The following is a 17,500-nucleotide window of genomic DNA, read 5'->3' as shown; positions in this document are numbered from 1 at the left end:
TGGCTACTCGCCCCACACTGCTGTTGGGCACACCTCCAGCTAGGAGCTTTCCCAGAGTGTTAAAGGGATGCAGCTTTTCACTGCAATACATCTGGACTGGTTGGTTTGGTCGCAAATTCCCCTTTAATTAATAATTAAGAGTTAGGGCAAAACGTATTGTTTATACATGGTTGAAATAAGAGATGTGTGTCCGCGTTATTGAAACAAAAATTGTTGTGTGTGTGTGTGTGTGTGTGTGTGTGTGTGTGTGTGTGTGTGTGTGTGTGTGTGTGTGTGTGTGTGTGTGTGTGTGTGTGTGTGTGTGTGTCTGGTTGAAACAACGTACATAACAACATTCCACCGGAATATTCACCTTATTAAAATAGAGACACTATGTATGCTAATTCTGTCTGAATTAGATTATTGCAGGGTCAAATACTGTCAGCTAGCGTCTGTAGCTAGACACACACACACACAAACAGACACACAGGGGTGGACTGGCCATCTGGCAATTCGGGGCAAATGTCTAATGGGCTGGTTAATTTTTAGCATAGTGGGCTTGTCTAAATAGTTGTTTTTGTTGCATAAAATTATAATTATCTGGCTAATACTTGGGGCCTCAGGGCAAAAATGTGTGAAGGCCTCAAGGAAAAAAGGACCTTTACGTTAGAAATGACAGGTTTCTGGTCCCAGTCCACCTCTGCACAAACACAGACGCAGGTGTATCTCTCCAAGTCAAACCTGAGAGGAGGAACGCAACACTATTACATCATCTTCCTGGGACAATAGACCAATACATAGACAATGTAGACTTTAGCTTGGATGCTCACACACACACGCACGCACGCACGCACGCACGCACGCACGCACGCACGCACGCACGCACACACACACACACACACACACACACACACACACACACACACACACACACACACACACACCGAAGACCTTGAATTTCATCTCTTTCATCTACCGGGCATCTAAGTGTGTGTGTGTGTGTAAGTGCATGCATTTCCTCCCATCTCCTCCTGATACATGAAGCCAAGATAGAGCCTTTCTTATGCTCCTTGCCTGGGGGAACTAAAACACTCACAATCACACACACTATGTAGTTCCCAGAAACCCGTCCTCCGCTGCAGTAACATCCAATCAGAAAATATGTCAGAACACATTCTACCTCCGGCAGTGTGTTCACTGTGCAGTACCTCTCTCTGGGTGCATATCTGTGTGAGTGGACTTGTGTGTGTGTGTGTGTGTGTGTGTGTGTGTGTGTGTGTGTGTGTGTGTGTGTGTGTGTGTGTGTGTGTGTGTGTGTGTGTGTGTGTGTGTGTGTGTGTGTGTGTGTGTGTGTGTGTGTGTGTGTGTGTGTGTGTGCGTGCGTGCGTGCGTGCGTGCGTGCGTGCGTGCGTGCGTGTGCGTGTGTGTCAGTCCTCTCTCTGTTTTATTGAATGTTATTTTAATACTACACCAAAGGCAGCATGATTGGAGGGGAAATAGAGAAATGAGTAGAGAGAGAGTAGAAAGAGGGAGTAGAGAGAGAGTAGAAAGAGGGAGTAGAGAGAGAGTAGAGGAGAGAGAGAGTAGACAGAGAGGAGAGAGAGTAGAGAGAGGGAGAAGAGAGAGAGAAGAGAGAGAGTAGAGAGAGAGAGAGTAGAGAGAGGGAGTAGAGAGAGGGTAGAGAGAGGGTAAAGAGAGAGTAGACAGAGAGTAGACAGAGAAGATAGAGAATAGAGAAAGGGAGAAGAGAGTGGGTGTAGAGAGAGAGGAGAGAGAGAGGAGAGAGAGCGGGTTGAGAGAGGGGGTAGAGAGAGAGTAGAGAGAGAGAGGAGAGAGAGAGTAGAGAGCGTAGAGAGGGAGGAGAGAGAGTAGAGATAGGGAATAGAGAGAGAGTAGAAAGAGAGAGTAGAGAGAGAGGAGAGAGAGAGTAAACAGAGAGAAGAGAGAGAGTAGAGAGAGGGAGTAGAGAGAGAGTAGAGAGAGGGAGTAGAGAGAGGGTGGAGAGAGGAGAGAGAGTAGACAGAGAAGAGAGAGAATAGAGAGAGGGAGTAGAGAGTGGGTGTAGAGAGAGGGAGTAGAGAGTGGGTGTAGAGAGAGAGGAGAGAGAAAGGAGAGAGAGGAGAGAGAGAGTGGAGAGAGGAGAGAGAGAGTAGACAGAGAGAAGAGAGGGAGTAGAGAGAGAGAGTTGAGAGAGGGAGTAGAGAGAGTAGAGAGAAAGTAGAGAGATAGAGTAGAGAGAGGGAGTAGAGAGGGTAGAGAGAGAGAGAGTAGAACGAAACTAGAGAGGGAGAAGAGAGAGAGAGAGTAGGGAGAGTCGAGAGAGGGAGTAGAGTGAGTAGAGAGAGAGTAGAGCGAAACTAGAGAGAGTGGAGAGAGAGTAGAGCCAAACTAGAGAGAGTGCAGAGAGGGAGTAGAGAGAGAGTAGAGAGAGGGAGTAGAGAGAGAGGAGAGAGAGAGAAGAGAGAGAATAGAAAGAGAGAAGAGAGAGAGTAGACAGAGAGAAGTTCAGAGAGTAGAGAGAGGGAGTAGAGAGAGCGGGGTGAGAGAGGGAGTAGAGAGAGAGGAGAGAGAGAGTAGAGAGCGTAGAGAGGGAGGAGAGAGACAGTAGAGATAGGGAGTAGAGAGAGTAGAGAAAGAGTAGAGCGAAACTAGGGAGAGTGAAGAGAGGGAGAAGAGAGAGTCGGGAGAGTCAAGAGAGGGAGTAGAGTGAGTAGAGAGAGAGTAGAGCGAAACTAGAGAGAGTGGAGAGAGAGTAGAGAGAAGGAGTAGAGAGTAGAGAGAAGGAGTAGAGAGAGAGAGGGAGTAGAGAGAGAGTAGAGAGGGAGTAGAGTAGAGAGAGGGAGTAGAGAGAGAGGGAGTAGAGAGAGAGTAGAGAGGGAGTAGAGAGTAGAGAGAGGGAGTAGAGAGAGAGGAGGGTTAGGGAGTAGGGAGAGAGTAGGGAGAGAATCGAGAGAGGGAGTAGAGAGAGTAGATAGAGAGAGGGAGGAGAGAGAGGGTACAGAGAGTATAGAGAGAGCAAAGAGAGAGAGAATAGAGAAAGAGTAGGGAAAGGGAGTAGAGAGAGAGTAGAGAGAGAGTAGAGAGAGGGAGTAGAGAGTAGAGAGAGAGAGTAGAGAGAGGGAGTAGATGGGGAGAGAGTAGAGAGAAAGGGAGTAGAGAGTGGAGAATAGAGAGAGGGAGTCGGGAGAGAGTAGAGAGAGAGAGGGAGTAGAGAGTAGAGAATAGAGAGAGGGAGTCGAGAGAGAGTAGAGAGAGAGTGAGTAGATTTGGAGAGAGTAGAGAGAGGGAGTAGAAAGAGAGAGTAGAGAGGCAGTAGAGAGAGAGTAGAGAAGGAGTAGGGAGTAGAGAGAGGGAGTAGAGAGAGAGTAGAGAGACGGAGGAGAGAGTGAGTAGAGAGAGAGGAGGGTTAGGGAGTAGGGAGAGAGTAGGGAGAGAATCGAGAGAGGGAGTAGAGAGAATAGATAGAGAGAGGGAGGAGAGAGAGGGAGGAGAGAGAGGGTAGAGAGAGTATAGAGAGAGCAAAGAGAGAGAATAGAGAAAGAGTAGGGAAAGGGAGTAGAGAGAGAGTAGAGAGAGAGTAGAGAGAGTGAGTAGAGAGTAGAGAGAGAGAGTAGAGAGTAGAGAGAGGGAGTAGAGAGAAGAGACAGGGAGTAGAGAGGCAGTAGAGAGAGAGAGAGCTACAGACATGCTCAACGTAAACTCCTCGTTTATTTCCCTGTTTTTTTTTAAACACTCAGATCTAAAAATAATTCAAGACCAGAAGTTATGAACAACAACTGTATTCAATCAGAATAGGTAAAAACTTTGCGCTTTACATGAAGAAGTATTGACTCTCACTAGCTAGCTACACAACAAAAACCTAGCCATCAGGCTACCAAACTAGAAAGGGGACTTAATACAACTACGTACATCAAACGACCAAACTAATGTGGAACATATCTTCAGTTTTTTTTTTGAGAATATTGTTTCATTCTTTTTGCTGGTTTGTGGGCGAAATTAAAGCTAGCTAACAACAGCGGCAGACAAACAAAGCTGATTGAAATGGTGCAGCAGAACAGAGTAGCAGCAGCAGAGCCCACAGGCTCCCTGTCCCCACTCCCCCTCAGCGCTGAGTCCTTTCTCTACCCTCCAGAGGCCAGAAATGACATAACGATGAAAGCTTTTAAACAGAAACTACTTAAGGGGAGGCCAGAAACCCTTTTCGAAGACCTCTACATAAATTGTGACGTGAGGAGTCTCATCTTTCTCACTGACCAGCCAAATGCATGGAGCTCAGCTTTCTGCTGTCACTACCCATCCATAAAGAAAGAGGGAACCTGTAATGGGTGGACGCTGAAAGTCAAAGAGACAGATGACCCTGACAGCGCCTTGATAACAATCACCCTCTACAAGACTGGGACTGTCATGGTGCAAGGTAACCTTAGGCTGATTGAAACCGACTTTCAGACCATTAAGGAGAGAGCAGAGAGAGAGAAGGACACCATGCCCTGTCACAAGGCAAACTCTACCAGCACCACCCTCACCCCCACTCTCCCCACCCAAAAGGGTACATGCAGCACCTCTCTTCCCATCATAGTGGAGGACATGCCCCAGGAGGAGAGCAACCGCCTCAGTGCAGAGCAGGCTCCGTGGCTGCCATGAGGGATGAGTTCACCAGACTGGAGGGGGAGGTGGTCCTGCTGAGGGAAAGCATGAGCCAACAGCCACCAGACAACCACAGCTTAGAGGAGCACCTAACCAAGGTGCGGACAGAGCAGGACAGCAGCCTTGCAACTCAGCTGAAAGAGGTTCAGCAAGAGAGAGACGGACTCAAGGGAGATCTGGCTGATCTAACAAAGGAGGTGAGAGAGCTCCAAAAAGACAGTCAGAACAGTAATAATGATCTGACCACACTAAGAGAGGAGCTGCAGGAGAGAAAGAGGACAGAGGACAGGCTGCAGGAGCAGCTAGATCACCACTCTATGACCTGCCATCACACAGCAGAGGAGACCAGATCAACCAGCCAGGCTTCCCCAGCCCTGCCTGCTGCACGCCTCCCTCCAGCCCACACAACAGCCTCCCACTGACAGCGGCACAGACCAGCCACACCCCAGCTCCAACACCCACCAGGCCCCCCTCTGCCCCCTCCAGTCCAGAAGAAACACTGGCCGAAATCGTCCTGTTGATGGACTCAAATGGAAACTTTGTTCAGGAGAATATACTTTTCCCTGGACACAAAAGGAGAAAGGTGTGGTGCCCAACAACGCAGAGTGCCATGGAGCTGCTTGATAAGGCCCATCTCGGGTCGCCAAGCCACATAATCATACATACCGGAAGCAACGACGCTGCATGCTCAGCAGGAGAGGGTGGCGACTTCACTACGGGGAGTGATCGAGAAGGACTCCACAATCTTCCCCAACTCAAGGATCATGGTGTCAACCCTTCTACAGAGGAAGGACTCCCATCCTGCCACAATACAAAGAATAAACGCCAGCCTCTCCCTGGACTGTGCACTGTCTCTATGACCATGTTCACCTGTACAGGAAACAACACCCTGGACCACTACCCTGGACCCCCCATCCACGACCACAGCACCACCAACCTCAATGTCCACCACAGCCAGCGCAGCACAGACCACCCCAGCCCAGCTTCAGACCCACCCAGACAAGGCCTACCACTCCCCCCTTCCCCCCACCGCAGACCCACACTTGGAGGAGCCACAGCCCGGCAGGCAGACATGTTTATGTCATTTTGAAGATACAGAAGAAACGGTAATGAAATACTTTTACATGTTGGAATTTACAAGGTTCAAAGTTCTCTGCTTTTGGGCTAAAGAGCAGAAGCCCAGACTTCCTGAAAGAAATTGATGATGTTGATATTGTAGTACTACAGGAAACATGGTGCAGAGGTGATGTTTCCTCTGGCTGTCCACTAGGTTATAGGGAGATAATCATACCATCCACTAAATTAAAAGGAATCAAACAGGGAAGAGACTCAGGGGGAATGCTACTATGGTATAAATCTGAAATAACATATTCAATCGAATTGATCAAAACAGGAGACTTCTTTATCTGGTTAAAAATCAGACAGATAAAAACGTCTTCCTCTGTGCCACATACATTCCCCCCTCAGAGTCACCCTACTTCAATGACGAGAGTTTCTCCATTCTAGAGGGGGAGATGAGTCACTTTCAGGCCCAAGGCAATGTACTGGTCTGTGGAGACCTGAATGCTAGAACAGCAGAATAACTAAACACTATTAACAGTTATGGGGACAAACACCTACCAGGAAGCGACAAACTTTCTCTCCCCACATACCCGGCCAGAAACAAAGTGAGAATGTATGCACACATGACTGTAAGTCGCTTTGGATAAAAGCGTCTGCTAAATGGCATATATATACATATATATATATAGGAGACTCTTTTGGTAGGTACACCTCTTGGCAGCAGCACTGTAGACTACTTCTTCATCGACCAAAACCCAGAGTCTCTCAGAGCCTTCACAGTCAGCCCACTAACACCTCTCTCAGACCACAGTAAAATCATAGTGTATCTGAGAAGAGCAGAACCCAAACATGAACCCAAGCATCACGGCCCAATAAATGACAATAAATGACATGGTACTAAACAGGCCTATAGATGGAGTGCAAACAGTACAGACATCTACCAAAAAGCAATTAGTAGCCAAAAAATACAATCTCTCCAGGACAACTTTTTAGCCTTAACATTCTCCTACAGCAATAAAGGTGTACATTTGGCCCTTTGGAACATAAACTTTATATTTGACCAATCTAAAGAAACATAATAGCAAACCAGAAAATGGTTTGAAAATTATTGTGAAAATCTAAGAAGGTTATTCAGAAATATATCTCATCAAAAACAGAGACCCAGACAACAAAAATATAGGCCTTCAATATGGGGAAACACTGACGCAATACATACACACCCTAAAAACAAAAAAGGAACAGGACATTAGAAATCAGCTGGATGGAACCTCATCATGAGGAATTGGCTATCCAAAATGGGGATATGTGGATAAATCACTTTGCAAACCTCTAAAGCAATAATACAAAGAGACCAGATCAAAAGGATATAAAAAGAAATATTACAACTCCTTGAATCAGCGGTCAAAGACTATCAGAATCCTGTGCATACCCCACTTATTGGACAAACTATGCACTCTCTAACCCCAAAAAGGCCTGTGGTGCTGATGTTATTTTAAATTAAATGATCCAATATACAGACCACAAATTCAAATTTGCTATACTCAAACTCTTCAACATTTTCCTCACTGCAGGTATTTAATCTAATCAATAAAGATGGAGACAAATTTGACCCACATACAAGGTTTTAGAGCATCTACTCATTCAAGGGTTTCTCTTTATGTTTTACTGTTTTCTACAATTTAGAATAATAGTGAAGATATCAAATCTATAAAATAACACATACACTATGGAATCATGTAGTAACCAAAAAACTGTTTAACATTTCAAAATATATTACATTTTTAGTCTTTAAATAGCCACCCTTTGCCTTGATGCCAGCTTTGCACATTCTTGGCATTCTCTCAACCAGCTTCACCTGGAATGCTTTTCCAACTGTCTGGAAGTACTTGTTGGCTGATTTTCTCAGTTTCGTTGAGGTCGGGGGATTGTGGAGGCCAGGTCATCTGATGCAGCACTCCATCACTTTCCTTCTTGGTAAAATAGCCCTTACACTGCCTGGAGGTGTGTGGACTTCAGGAAACAGCAGAGGGAGCACCCCCTATCCACATTGATGGGACAGCAGTGGAGAAGGTGTACACATCACTGACAAACTGAAATGGTCTACCCACACAGACAGTGTGGTGAAGAAGGCGCAACAGTGCAGTACAGGTGCATCAAAGCTGGGACCGAGAGACTGAAAAACAGCTTCTATCTCAAGGCCATCAGACTGTTAAACAGCCATCACTTGCACAGAGAGTCTGCTGCCTACATACAGACTTGAAATCATTGGCCACTTTAATAAATGTAACACTAGTCACTTTAATAATGCCACTTTGTTTACATATCTTACATTACTGATCTCATATGCATATCCTGTATTCTATACTATCTATTGCATCTTAGCCTATGGCGCTCTGTCATTCCTCATCCATATATTTATATATTCTTATTCCATTCCCTTCCTTATTCCACTCCTTCCCTTCCATTACATATTTGTTATGGAATTGTTAGATATTACTTGTTAGATATTGCTGCACTGTTGGAACTAGAAGCACAATAGTTTTGCTACACTCGCAATAACATCTGCTAACCATGTGTATGTGACCAATAAGATTTGTCCTGTTGAAATACAAATTATATTCCCACGAAGCCCAAACCAGATGGGATATCATATCACTGCATAATGCTGTGGTTGCCATGCTGGTTAAGTGTGCCTTGAATTCTAAGTAAATCACAGACAGTGTTACCAGCAAAGCACCCCCACACCATCACACCTCCTCCTCCATGCTTTATGGTGGAAAATGCATGTGGCGATCATCCGTTCACCCACACCGCGTCTCACAAAGACACGTCGGTTGGAACCAAAAATCTCCAACTTGGACTCCAGACCAAAGGACAAATTTACACCAGTCTAATCTCCATCGTTTGCATTTCTTGGCGTTTCAAGTCTCTTCTTCTTATTGGTGTCAAAACCTTTGACTGGTAGAGTAGAGACAGAGGAATTTGCGTTAACAGGAAAATTCTCTGTAGTATCATAAATAGCAGACTACATCATTTCTTTGAACACAGCGTCCTGAGCAGAAGCCAGATTAGATTTTTTATCTTACAACAGACCACATTTACACCCCCCACACTCTAATTGACAAACAAGTAAATGAAAACAAAGGCACAATATACTCGTGTTTTGTAGACTTCAAGAAAGCATTTGATTCAATTTGGCACAAAGGTATTTTTATAAACTAATAGAAAGTGGTACTGGAGTGAAAACATATGATGTTATTAAATCATTGTACACTAAAAACAAATGTGCAGTTCAAATTGACACCAGGGAAACAGACTTCTTCTCTCATAGACGTGGAGTGAAACAGGGCTGCCCAATAAGTCCAACACTATTTAACATCTACATTATTGAATTCGCAAAAAACATTAGAAGAATCAGCAGCACCAGGTCTCACCCTACACAACACTGAAATCAAGTGTCTGCTGTGCGCAGATGACCTGGTGCTGCTGTGTCCCACTAAGGAGGGTCTGCTGTAGACAGATGACCTGGTGCTGCTGTGTCCCCCTAAGGAGGGTCTGCTGTAGACAGATGACCTGGTGCTGCTGTGTCCCATTAAGGAGGGTCTGCTGTAGACAGATGACCTGGTGCTGCTGTGTCCCACTAAGGAGAGTCTGCTGTAGACAGATGACCTGGTGCTGCTGTGTCCCACTAAGGAGGGTCTGCTGTAGACAGATGACCTGGTGCTGCTGTGTCCCACTAAGGAGGGTCTGCTGTAGACAGATGACCTGGTGCTGCTGTGTCCCACTAAGGAGGGTCTGCTGTAGACAGATGACCTGGTGCTGCTGTCTCCCACTAAGGAGGAGTTACAGCAGCATCTAGATCATCTGCACAGGTTCTGTCAGACCTGGGCTCTGACCGTTAATCAAAACAAATAATATAATGATATTCCAAAAAAGGTCAGGAAATCTGGATGACAAATATACATTCTATTTGGACACAGTTCTATTAGAACACGCCAAAAACTACACGTATCTAGGACTAAATATGAGCGAGACAGGAAGCTTTCACATGGCTGTGAACGAGCTGAGAGACAAAAGCAAGAAGAGCATTCTATGCCATTAAAAAGATAATTAAAATTCCAATTAGAATCTGGCAGAAAAAAAATCTAATCAGTTATTGAACCAATTGCTCTATATGGCAGCGAAGTATGGGATCCGCTCTCCGATAATGAATTTACCAAATGGAACAAACATCCAATCGAAATACTGCAGGCAGAGTTTTGCAAGACTGTATTGCAAGTGGAAAGGAAACCTCCAAATAACGTATGTAGAGCAGAATTTGGCCAATACCCCCTCCTTACTCGAATAAACAGCCATCACATTTTACAAACAAGTGACCCCAAAATATTCCATCACTCAGCTACAATGTCAAGAGATGAAACAAGAGAAGAGTCCCCTCAGCCAGCTGGCTCAGTTCACTAACCAAAATCAACCCCATAGAGCCTCAGGACAGCACTCAGAAAATCTGGCCCAACCAAATCATCACAAAACAAAAACAAAAATATATTACCTATTGGAAAGACACCACAAAAAAAATCTAATTAAACTTCAGGGCTATTTGGCCCTAAACAGACAGTACATGGTGGCAGACTATCTGACCACTGTGACTGATAGAAAACTGAGGAAAACACTGACTACGTACAGACTCAGTGAGCACAGTCTGACTATAGAGACCGGTCATCACAGACAAACCTGTCTGTCCAGAGAGGACAGGCTGTGTTTACTCTGCTCCAGGGGAGAGGTACAGACAGAGCTGCATTTCCTATTACACTGTGACAAATACTCAGATCTAAGAGAATATTTATTTCCCCAAATTATCGTTCAGTACAAAGAATTTGAAACTATAAAATATCTCATATTTATTGGGTGAAAAGCATACATTTGCAGCTTTGGCAGCCAAATATGTGTCCTCCTGCCACAACCTGAGGGACAGCCAGTGAAAAAGTGCAATGTAATGTCAATAATATTTCCCATCTTGGTTTGTTTTGGCCTTTGTACAATGTCATGGAAGTGCAATATGACTCCATAGACACGGTATATTCGATAGGCAATGACTTGATAAACTACAAAACTCAGATTTCAGAATGTTTTCTATCCAAATCTACTAATGATATGCATATTCTAGCTTTTAGGACTGAGTAGCAGGCAGTTTACTCTGGGCACCTTTTTATCCAAGCTACTCAATACTGCCCCCCAGTCCAAAAGAAGTTAAGCAAGGGGCACCTCCAAGCGAGCGGCACCATGAAGACCAATGAGCTCTCCAAACAGGTCAGGGACAAAGTTGTGTAGAAGTACAGATCCGGGTTGGGTTATTAAAAAATAACCGAAACTTTGAGCATCCCACAGAGCACCATTAAATCCATTATTTAAAAAATGAGTGAATATGCCACAACAAGAAACTTGCCAAGAGAGGGCCGCCCACCAAAACTCATGGACCAGGCAAGGAGGGCATTAAAACTAGTTAGGGATGGGCGGGACGCAAATGTCTCAACTGGCCAATTGCCAGGGAAAATGCAGAGCGCCAGATTCAAATAAAATACTAAAAATTCAAACTTTCACAAAAGTGTACCCATTTCCTTGTTGGCCTACTTCTTCATTGCACAAAGGAATAACCTCAACCAAATTCCAAATACTGGTGACATCCAGTGGAAGCGGAAGGAACTGAAAACAGATTCCTAAGAAATATCCCTTGGCAATAACAAGACAGGGAACAGAGAGAGGCAAAAAAAATCTGAACAGTTAGTCCTCGAGGTTATGCCTGCTACATAAGTTCTGTTATAAGTTCTATTATACTCACAGACATGATTCAAACTGTTTTAAAACCTTCAGAGTGTTTTCTATCCAAATCTATGAATAATATGCATATCTTATATTCTTGGCATGAGTAGCAGGAAGTTAAAATTGGGCACGCTATTTATCCAAAAGTGAAAATTCTGCCCCCTAGCCCCAAGAGGTTTTAATCAGAGAGGCAACAAAGATACCAAAGACAACCCTGAAGGAGCTGCAAAGCTCCACAGCGGAGATTGGGTATCTGTCCATAGGACCACTATAAGCCATACACTCCACAGAGCTGGGCTTTACAGAAGAGTGCTTTTAAAAGAAAAAATCAAGCAAACACGTTTGGTGTTCGCCAAAAGGTATATGGGAGACTCCCCAATCATATGGAAGAAGGTACTCTGGTTAGATGAGACAAAAATTGAGCTTTTTGGCCATCAAGAAAAACGCTATGTCTTGCACAAACACAACACCTCTCATCAGCCCGAGAACACCATCCCCACAGTGAAGCATGGTGGTGGCAGGATCATGCTGTGGGTATGTTTTTCATCGGCAGGGACTGGTCAGAATTGAAGGAATGTTGAATGGCGCTAAATACATCGAAATTCTTGAGGAAAACCTGTTTGAGTCTTCCAGAGATTTGAGACTGGGATAGAGGTTCACTTTCTAGCAGGACAATGACACTAAGCATGCTGCTAATGCAACACCCTAGTGGTTTAAGGGGAACATTTAAATGTCTTGGATTGGCCTAGTCAAAGCTCAGAACTCGATCCAATTCGAGAATCTGTGGTATGACTTAAAGATTGATGTACACCAGTGGAACCCATCCAACTTGAAGGAGCTAGAGCAGTCTTGCCTTGAAGAATGGGCATAAATCCCATTGGCTGGATGTGCCAAGCTCATAGAGACATACCCCAAGAGACCTGTTGCTGTAATTGCTGCAAATGGTGGCTCTAAAAAGCATTGACTTTCGGGGGGGGGTGTCTGACAATACCCCGGACAGAGACAACCAGGCAGGATATAACCTTGCACACTTTATAACTTCAGCCACTTTGCCAAAGCACAGCCCCCACACCACTATAGGTATATCAACAGACCCCCAACTTGCTACCCTGAGACAAGGCTGAAGCATAGCCCACGAAGATCTCCTCCACCGCACGAGTTTGAGGGGGTGCAAAACCCGGACATGAAGATCACGGCAGCGACTCAACCCACTCAAGTCGAGTATAGCAAAAAAAAAGAGTGGCACGACGCACCCCTCCTAGGGACGGCATGGAAGAGCACTAGTAAGCCGGTGACTCAGCCCCTGTAATCGGGTCAGAGGCAGAGAATCCCAGTGGAGAGAGAGAGAAGGGAGCCGGCCAGGAAGAGACAGCAAGGGATGTGATGTCTGTACAGATAGTCAGCATCCACTGAATCTAAGGCCAAGGTTATAGTCAAGGCAGGTCAGGAGTCAACTGCTCTGATGAACCCGTATCATTATCATCGACACTTATAGGGTCAATCGAACACAGGGGTCGGTGATCTAATCCAAATAGACAGGGGTAGGAGGCTACAGTATAGTCATCCTTAGTGCAGGCCACTCAGATAGATAGAGAAAGAAAATATGTGTGTGTTTGTGTGTGTGTGTTTACATTCCTCCTCATACCATGAGCTTAGTCACTCGCACACAGTCATTGTTTGGGTTTATACTCAGACAATTGTAACCAAGGTGAGGGAGCACCATAGATATTGAAGCACAGCAGTGCTATACAGCAATGTGCCTTTAATGGAGAGAGATACTGCAGAGACATAATAAGAGTAATGCATCAGATGACCTCTTACAGAAAAAAGAGTAAGATGTGTATAGACTTGAGTCCTGCTACCCCACCCGAGCCTGACGGGCCCCAACATTATAAATTGGGTTAGGGCCGGGTAGGGCCCAAATCTGTCCCTGCTCTGGATTCAGCAGGGCTTCTCCATCTGTCGGAGGCACCGGGTGTCGGGAGCTATGGGCTCAAGTTATCCCGCCTCTCGCCCATCCTTAAAGGGTTCTCCGAGTCCTGTGAAGCGTAGGAGTGGACGGATTTCCTAGTCCTTCTCACCAGCCGTGATTTTGGGCAGCTCCATGGTAAGAAATGTCACTGTTCCTGGTTGCCAAAACAATGTCCTATCCAGGAGCGAGAGTAAATCACATTACTAAGCTGCTCCTGAATGTACCAGGCCAGGACATGGACATTTATTCTATTGTAGTCTATGTGGGTTTTAATGACATCATGAAGGGCAGCTCTAAACAGTTGAAACAAGATTTCAAAGAGTTGATTGACTCTCAGTAACAAAAGACCCATCATATATGGCCCAGTGCCCTCTCTGAATCGTAGCATTGAACACTTTAGCAGGATTATTTTTCTTCACAACTGGCTACGTGATTATTGCAGCTTAATGCGTGTACCTTTGGTTGACAATTTGGTTGACAACACGTTTTATAAGGAGGATGGGATCCACCCAAATTGAATTGAACCTGATCGAACATCTCTGGAGAGACCTGAAAATACCTGTGCTGAGACTGTTCCCATCCAACCTGACCGAGTTTGAGAGGATCTGCAGAAAATAATGGGATAAACTCCCCAAATAAAGATTTGCCAAGCCTGTAGCGTCATACCAAAGAAGACCCCGAGGCAGCTGCCAAATGTGCTTCAACAAAGTACTAAGTCAAGGGTCTGAAAACTTATGTACAATTGAAGTCAGAAGTTTACCTACGCTAAATAAACTAGTTTTTGCGAGTCGGTTAGGACATCTACTTTGTGCATAACACAAGTCATTTTTCCAACAATTGGTTACAGACAGATTATTTCACTCATAATTAACTGTATCACAATTCCAGTGGGTCAGAAATAGACATATAATAAGTTGCCTGTGCCTTTAAACACTTTGGAAAATTCCAGAAAATGATGTCATGGCTTTAGAAGCTTCTGGTAGGCTAATTGATATAATTTGAGTCAATTGGAGGTGTACCTGCGGATGTATTACAAGGCCGACCTTCAAACTCAGTTCCTCTTTGCTTGACATCATGGAAAAATCGAAAGAAATCAGCCAAGACCTCAGATAAAAATTGTAGACCTCCACAGGTCTGGTTCATCCTTGTGAGCAATGTCCAAACGCCTGAAGGTACCATGTTCATATGTACAAACAATAGTACGCAAGTATAAACACCTAGGGACCATGCAGCCGTCACACCGCTCAGGAAGGAGAAGCGTTCTGTCTCCTAGAGATGAACGCACTTTGGTGCAAAAAGTGAAAATCAATCCCAGAACAACAGAAAGGACCTTGTGGAGATGCTGGAGGAAACAGATACAGAAGTACCTATATCCACAGTAAAACGAGTCCTATATCGGCATAACCTGAAAGTCCGCTCAGCAAGGAAGAAGCCACTGCTACAAACCGACATAAAAAAACCCAGACTGCCGTTTGCAGCTACACATGGGGACAAAGATCGTACTTTTTGGAGAAATATCCTCGGGTCTGAAAAAACAAAAATTTAACTGTTTGTCCATAATGACCATCGTTACGTTTGGATGAGGCTTGCAAGCAGATGAACACCATCCCAACCGTGAAGCACGGGGGTGGCAGCATCATGTTGTGAGGGTGCTTGGCTGCAGGAGGGACTGGTGCGCTTCACAAAATAGATGGCATCGTGAGGGAGGATAATTATGTGGATATATTGAAGCAACTTCTCAAGACATCAGTCAGGAAGTTAAAGCTTGGTCACAAATGGGTCTTCCAAATGGACAATGACCCCAAGCATACTTCCAAAGTTATGGCAAAATGGCTTAAGGACAACAAGTCAAGGTATTGGAGTGGCCATCACAAAGCCCTGACCTCAATTCTATAGGAAAGTTGTGGGCAGAACTGAAAAAGCGTGTGTGAGTAAGGAGTCCTAGAGAGAGAGAGACAGAGAGAGAGAAACAGAGAGAGACAGAGAGAGACAGAGAGAGAGACAGGGAGAGAGAGAGACAGGTGAAGGAGAGAAAAAGAGGAGGGGAGTGTGTGAGCACTGGCTCGTGGTGTTTCCTCTGTGTGTGTGTATCTGTAGGTGTGTGTGTGTGTTTCTTACATGTGTGTCTCTCTATGTGTGAACAAGGAGTTAGGGAGGACGTTGCATTCGCTCATCACCCACAGATACTGCTGCAGGGGATTGACTGTAAACTACACTATTCTCCTGCACCTCTCCTGTAGATCTCCTGCACTATTCTCCTGCACATCTCCTGTAGATATCCTCTAGATCTCCTGCAGTATTCTCCGTTACATCTCCTGTAGATCTTCTGCACTATTCTCCTGCACATCTCCTGTAGATCTCCTGTAGATCTCCTGCACATCTCCTGTAGATCTCCTGCACTATTCTCCTGCGCATCTCCTGAAAATCTCCTGTAGATTTCCTGTAAATCTCCTACACTATTCTCCTGTACATCTAATGTAGATATCCTGCTCATCTCCTGTAGATCTCCTGCACATATCCTGTATATCTCCTGCTCATCTCCTGTAGATCTCCTTGCATATCTCATGTAGAACTCCTCCTACACATCTCATGCACATCTCTATTTACATTCTAGCCCTATAGAGACTGTAGTCATATGTGTTTGTCTATCCAGTGTGTTTACAGTCACTCAGACCTTTGGGATGCCTCAGGGCTCAGTTCTTTAGCAAATAGATTCCAGTTGGCTAGAAATCTCAGGTGTGTTTATCACCCATAGGGCCGTGGGGTATGTTCTACCAGCCTGACAGAGGGAGTTTAACCAATGTAAAATAGATGAGTAATCATACACAAGTGATGGGGAAGGAAGTGACCTCTTTAGAGGATAGTACAGGAGAGGGAGAGTAGAGGTGAGGGGGAGGAGAGAAAAGGAGAGGGGGAGGAGAGGAGAAGGAGAGGCGGAGTAGAGGAGAAGGAGAGGCGGAGGAGAGGAGAGGGGGAAGAGAGAAAAGGAGAGGCGGAGTAGTGGAGAAGGAGAGGCGGAGTAGAGGAGAAGGAGAGGCGGAGTAGAGGAGAAGGAGAGGCGGAGTAGAGGAGAGGGGGAAGAGAGAAAAGGAGAGGCGGAGTAGAGGAGGAGAGGCGGAGTAGAGGAGAAGGAGAGGCGGAGTAGAGGAGAAGGAGAGGCGGAGTAGAGGAGAAGGAGAGGCGGAGTAGAGGAGAGAGGGAAGAGAGAAAAGAAGAGGGGGAGGAGAGGAGAAGGAGAGGCGGAGTAGAGGAGAAGGGGAAGAGAGAAAAGGAGAGGGGGAGGAGATATATTACCATCTGAATCTTCTACTGTTTTACTCTGAACTAGTATCCAGAAAGAAGTACACTTGTAGTTGTTTGTGTACCCCCGCACATTGACTCGGTACCCCCGCACATTGACTCGGTACCCCCGCACATTGACTCGGTACCCCTTGTATATATCCTCCACGTTGACTCGGTACCCCTGCACATTGACTCGGTACCCCTTGTATATAGCCTCCACATTGACTCGGTACCCCCGCACATTGACTCGGTACCCCCGCACATTGACTCGGTACCCCTTGTATATAGCCTCCACATTGACTCGGTACCCCCGCACATTGACTCGGTACCCCCGCACATTGACTCGGTACCCCCGCACATTGACTCGGTACCCCCGCACATTGACTCGGTACCCCCGCACATTGACTCGGTACCCCTTGTATATAGCCTCCACATTGACTCGGTACTCCCGCACATTGACTCGGTACCGCTTGTATATAGCCTCCACATTGACTCGGTACCCCCGCACATTGACTCGGTACCCCTTGTATATAGCCTCCACATTGACTCGGTACCCCCGCACATTGACTCGGTACCCCTTGTATATAGCCTCCACATTGACTCGGTACCCCTTGTATATACCCTGCACATTGACTTGGTACCCCTTGTATATAGCCTGCACATTGACTTGGTACCCCTTGTATATAGCCTGCACATTGACTCGGTACCCCTTGTATATAGCCTGCACATTGACTTGGTACCCCT

General features: G+C 45.6%; 1 protein-coding gene across 1 annotated transcript in view; it reads left to right on the top strand.

Moving 5' to 3' along the window:
- LOC123989605 (voltage-dependent T-type calcium channel subunit alpha-1G-like) overlaps positions 1-17,500 on the top strand; it is a 267,332-nt gene that overhangs the window by 4,508 nt on the left and 245,324 nt on the right.

Source organism: Oncorhynchus gorbuscha, linkage group LG11 (genome assembly GCF_021184085.1).
Source record: "Oncorhynchus gorbuscha isolate QuinsamMale2020 ecotype Even-year linkage group LG11, OgorEven_v1.0, whole genome shotgun sequence".
Lineage (NCBI taxonomy): Eukaryota > Metazoa > Chordata > Actinopteri > Salmoniformes > Salmonidae > Oncorhynchus > Oncorhynchus gorbuscha.
The sequence above is the reverse complement of the archived record's forward strand: the minus strand, read 5'-3'. Positions and strand labels throughout refer to the sequence as shown.